This window comes from Taudactylus pleione, unplaced genomic scaffold (genome assembly GCF_031769625.1).
Source record: "Taudactylus pleione unplaced genomic scaffold, aTauple2 ptg000987l, whole genome shotgun sequence".
Lineage (NCBI taxonomy): Eukaryota > Metazoa > Chordata > Amphibia > Anura > Myobatrachidae > Taudactylus > Taudactylus pleione.
In genome coordinates, this window is record NW_028285388.1 from 1,980,794 (window position 1) to 1,986,793 (window position 6,000).

Consider the following 6,000-nt stretch of genomic DNA (forward strand, 5'->3'; position numbering starts at 1 on the left):
GATGACAGATCCTCATCATCAGAAGATTATCAGGGAGTCAGTGACCCAGTCAGGGTGCTGAGCGTGGGAGTATCAGCCAGGAAGATAATGAGGAAGAGAAAGTTGATGATAAAGAGGAGAAGGAGGAGGAGAAGGAGATGGAGAAGGAGGAGGAGAAGGAGAAGGAGGAGAAGGAGAAGAAGGAGAAGGAGAAGGAGGAGGAAAAGGAGGAGGAGAAGGAGAAGGAGAAGGAGAAGAAGGAGAAGGAGAAGAAGAAGGAGAAGGAGGAGGAGAAGGAGAAGGAGAAGGAGGAGGAGAAGGAGGAGAAGGAGAAGAAGGAGAAGAAGGAGAAGGAGAAGAAGAAGGAGAAGGAGGAGGAGAAGGAGGAGAAGGAGAAGAAGGAGAAGAAGGAGAAGGAGGAGGAGAAGGAGAAGAAGAAGGAGAAGAAGGAGGAGGAGAAGGAGGAGAAGGAGAAGGAGAAGAAGAAGGATGACTCATGTTTACCAAAATATTGAATTCGCATGGTTTGGAAGGACAAGAACAGTACTTTAAGGATCCAAATAACATACGCAGTGAAATGGAAGATCAGAGAATAGTGCCAGTGCAATATCCAGAGTAGGCCCAATGCTGAGGCTAACATAGAACGCAAACAATTATGAATTTGTTGTTTGATTGAAATGTTTAATGTAACAATAAAAGATTCCCATATAGAGAATTGTTTTTCCAGTCGTTGTTCTTTATGTAAGTACATCTGCACCCAGTCCATCCTGAACACTTGAAAAAGCTTTTCCTTACACATGTGTATAGCAGGAGGGGAAGATTGTATCCATTGTTGTAATATACACTTCCTCGCCACGGCCCAGAGAATTAAAAGTAACCTGGACAACCCAATGACACTGTACAGGTTGTTGTGATAATGCCAAAAAATGGCCCATTCTGGGGTCAACGGTAAAAAATTTACTAATTCCGATAACTTGAAGTCAAACTACTTTTATAGAAGAGCAATCCCAAAAACACAGATAAAGGGAAGCATCTGGTCTCGTACATTTTGGACAAGCGGACGATGGGGAAAATATAAATGGCTACGAGAGGGAGAAAAATATCCTATATCAAACATTTCCTGATACGTTGTAGCAGACAAGACTGGATGGAGTATAAAAGAGCATTTAGAATCTTTGATTCACTAAAATCAGGAAAGTGTTTCTGCCAACGTGTTATTCCAGTGTCATAATGACCACTGTAACACGGTACCCTAAGTATTTTATAAAACAAGGAGATGACACCCCTAGACCCAATAGAGGAGAGTCGTATCCAGTTGATTCATCCAATCTATAGGGGAAAGGAACGTAACCACCTTAGAGGTATAACGCTGCACCTGCAAAAATAATAAGTTATGAGAATGCAAAAAGGGGAGAAGAGTCTGAGCCTGAGAAAAAGACAGTGGGCGATGTGAGGACAGATCTGTAAGCTGATGAACTGTACTAAGACCATTGGAGGCCCAGAATGTATCATCAGAGGAGGCCAAACATGTAACAAGCTGGCATTACCCAACAGAGGGACAAATAAGGAGTAAGAGGTATTTAGGTACCATTTGTTATGTATAGTGTGCCAGGCTGACCATGTAGACATTAATAACGGATTGTCTAATACATCCACAGGTAAATCAAACTTATTTAAATGTAAGAAGCACACTAAGGGCCTGATTCAGACCCACTCGCAAGCGCATTGCATTCGCAAGCGGGTCGATTGTGGGCCAGTGCGCACGCACGAGCCCCGGAGTGAGCGCAAAAAGCACTCGCTCCAGTGCTTGCAACAAATGGGGTGAGCTGTCGATGTTGATCAACAGCTCGCCCCGTTTTGTAGACGGGGAGGGGGGGTGGCTGGGCAAACGGAGGCTTTCCTGCAGGAACGCCTGCCAATTGTGGGCGGCCCTACTGACATCACTTGTGATGTCAGTAGGTGGACTTCCTGCTCTAATAGGGCAGGAAGTCCACTGGGGCTTGCGGCAACGAGACCCTACCACAAGGGTCTCATCGCAAGCCCGATGGTCGCAATGGTCTTGACCATCGCGACCATCACCTGGCCGGTCGCATAAGCTGTGGGTGGTCACCCACAGCTATGCGAGCGGCCAGGAGGCTGCAACTTCAAAAACAAGCACCCGCCCTAATTCAGAGCGAGTGCTTGCTTTTTGCGAGCGCCTCTGAATCAGGCCCTAAGTCCATATTTGAAAGGAGGGATTTCTCTATCATATAGTACATAAGTTAGACCATAAAATCCAATTCTTGATGTATCTGTAAATATCCGCATATACAGTGCCATAGTTGGGAATTAATTTCCCCTCCAATCTATTGCCCTGTAACAATTGCAAACTGAGTCGAGGTTTCTTTTTCTTCCAAATAATTTGCCGTAAGGCTGCATCAATTGGCTTATCCTGTGTTTTAGTAAGAACTACAGGTAAGACCTGCAGAGGATAAAGCAATTTAGGAAAAGTAATTAATGAAATAAGGTTGTATCTGCCCAAATAAGACAACTGTAAATGTTCATCCAATTCTGTAAGAGCTGTATCTAAAACAGTTTTAATATTAATTGTATACAAGTCATGGCTATTCTTGGAAAAGGCGGATCCCCAGATAAGGAATCAGTCTCCGCCCATTGCAAACCACCTAAATTTAGACTCTCTCTACGAAGTCAGGTATTAATGGCCATCGCAAGTGAGTCTTGATTTAGAAGGGAGATGGGTCTATAGGAATTAATAGAGTCTGGCTCTTTGTTAGGTTATAATAAAAGAATTGCGTAAGCATTATTAAAAGTAGGATATTGTAAACCCCCTTTTTGAATATTTTGAAAAACGTTAGTGAGAGAGGGAATTAAGTCATCTTATAAAATTTTGTAATAGTTGCCATTAAAGCCATTGGGGCCTGGTGATTTGTTAAGTTGCAGACCATCAAAGGCAAAGCCTACCTCATCTTCCGTTATGACACTATTAAGAAGCTCCCTCTGTTGGGTCGGTAAAGGAGCCTCTTGGATAAAAAAAAAAAGAGCAAGACAATTCCGGGTGAATGGGAGAGTGTGCACACAGCTTTGTGAAATAAGAGTGAAAAAGATGAGTTATGTCAGTAGGTGAAGTGACAACACTATTGGCAGCAGGGTCAGGCAACTTCATTATAAATTGCTTATTCTGCTGCCGCTTCACCATGATAAATCTGTTATTAAGCTATCCACATAAAACTCCATCTTGTCACAAGATGGTGTGTGCCTTTAAATATTCATAGCTTTAAATGTGTAATATTACATAGAATGATTTCTGGAGAGCTTTGAGCTGAAGAACCTTGACTTCAGCAGATGTGTCCTACTTCTAAGATAAGCATGAATAGAATGTGTATTATATATTCCTATGTGTGCTCACCTCCCTTATCGCTCCTAACAGTTCTTTCCCTCATGTATAAGATAATAATGTCATGTGAATATTCTGATATGTTGAAATTGAATGAACACTGTGCTTTATACTATTGTCTACATGCAAATATAGTCAGATGAATCTTGAACACCAAACTGACTGTGTGTGGATTCTGGACCTCATTTAGAGTCGGTCATATGCATCCGATGTTTCCAAACCACACATGCGCATGTTTAATTGTGCGCATGTGCGTATGAGACCTTGAGATCCAAAATGCTGTAGATCATTCGGCTTACGAGCAGGAAGTGGCTTCCGAGAGTTGATTGACATGAAAGGCCATTTGTGGGTGTTGACGGGGGTGGTGGTCTGAAAACACAGGCGTTCCTCACCGTTTTCAGGGCATTTTAGGGGCGTACATAACTTACCTGCTACGACCGACATAGAAGGCCGGAAGTAGTAAAACATCACTCTGCGAGTAGGTTTGAGGCCTGGCTGATTGTACAGCTTGAGGTTGGGTATGTGCTCTCTCAAGCCCCAGAGTACAATCAATACTATCGAATGTTACTGATGTTAGGATTGATGTTTCTATTTTGTGCCACACAATGCAAGCAGCTAATAATCGTTTGTTGAAGCTAATAACACTGCTAATTGGCTTGTAATTGATTCAGCTGCGTTTGCATTAGCGAATAATAAGAATAAATAAATTTCATGGGGATGGCTAATTCTATGCGTTTTTTTGTTAATTTTTGGTGTAATTTGCATTATTTAGCCTGCACCAGTCTTTTCATATCCTATGCTTTTTCAATACCTTGATTAACCATGTATATTTTTCATTATTAAATCAGACACGATTTCAGTAGCTTGTTCAATATTTTTTTTTTTCAAGAATATATATTATAAATATTTATGCATTTGGCAGCATGCAAAAAATAAAGATATTACAAAAAACTTAAAAAAAAAATTAAAGAAAAAAAAAGGACGGAGATGGAGGCATAGGTGACTAGAAATATGGGGACTGGACATCAACAGGGGAAGGTTCAGATAGCCAGGGCTATTTTCTGCATTTGGGACGGCTCAGCTGAAGAGGCTTTTTCGGAAGTCGATTGGCGTGTAACGGCGAGCCGGATGGTATTGGCTCTGGCCTAGGCATAGGGCTCAACATACTTTGGGGGGTGGCTGTTGGGCTGCCAGAGGTGGTGGTCCTTGTAGGAAGGGAGACTCGCTCCATCATGGCAAATCTGTTTGCCTGCTACTGGCTATCGGTCATCCGAATCAGGGCCGCGGCACATGTCTCCAGGGCCTCTGCCACCCTCATCAATCTGCCATCTATCCTCACCAGCGTGGTCTCCATCCTCAGAAGAACAGAATTATTATCCTGAGTTTGGTCAACCAACTCGGTGAGGAGAGACAATGCTGGGGCGGGTGGTGACCCTGGAGTGGGCTCCACAGGGTCCCCAGAGGGTGAAATTGGCTCATCCGCTGCCGAGCCTCCATATGTGCTGGGCCCAGCTATCACCTCAGGAGCATGCATTTCCTCCTCGGGTTCTGTAAAGAAAGAGAATATTAAGCAATTTTTTTCAGAGATATTTAAAAAAAAATAGATTTTGCTTTGGGCGTGTTTTTCTAATTAAAAATAATTACCTTTTCGGCCATGTGGAGCGTTAAAGTCAGCCATGTCAGTGTCCATGTTGGACACACCGACTAACTCCTCTTCCTCCACACACCCCTGAGCCTGCTCCTCCAAAGCTGTTAAGGTGAGCTCCTCAGGGATGGGACCACTACCTTTCCCCCTGGCATGGTCCGCCCTATTTCCTAGCTTCCTCTTCAGCTGATAAGTCCATCCATCTGTCAATGTTTACAGTTAATTTAGTTTTGTATTTCCTGCAACATTTTACACTTTAATTATAAACCAACATTCACACTAGTAAATCAGTACCTTTTGCGCACTACATCATTGGATCTGTGCGTCATCCCAACACGATTAACAGCCCTGGCTATCTCCTCCCAGATCCTGTCCTTTTGTCCAGCTCCCATATTTCTGGGTGCATGGACAATATTGTCCATGCAAATAGTCACCAATGCCTCCATCTCCGCCCTCGAAAAGGGAGGCTTTCGAGTCCTTTTCCGGCTTGGGCCTGGCTCCTCCTCAGTCCTCATTTCTTGCTGTTGTCCACCTACAACATGTTTTTTTGTTAGTAAAAACCTGTTGCATGTTTTTTTTTTTTTTTTTTTAATTTGGAATTGGTCATTATAGGAACTCAAACTTACTTTGTAATGCCAGACTCTGGCTTCCATTCTCCTCTGGCTCCATGATAAAGTTTGAGAAAGCATGAGTACTAGTGTGTTTTGGAGTCATTTTTATACATGTGAACGCATCATTGGATTGGTTGTGCATGCATCCATGTTGCGTACATCCATGTTTCACTATGCAAAATGCACACCTAACATTAATTGTATGGTTTAATGAGATGTGAGCGCATCTTTGGATTGGTTGTGCATGCATCCATGTTGCGTACATCCATGTTTCACTATGCAAAATGCACACCTAACATTAATTGTGTGGTTTAATGAGATTTGAGCGCATCATTGGATTGGTTGTGCGTGCATCCATGTTTCCCTACGCA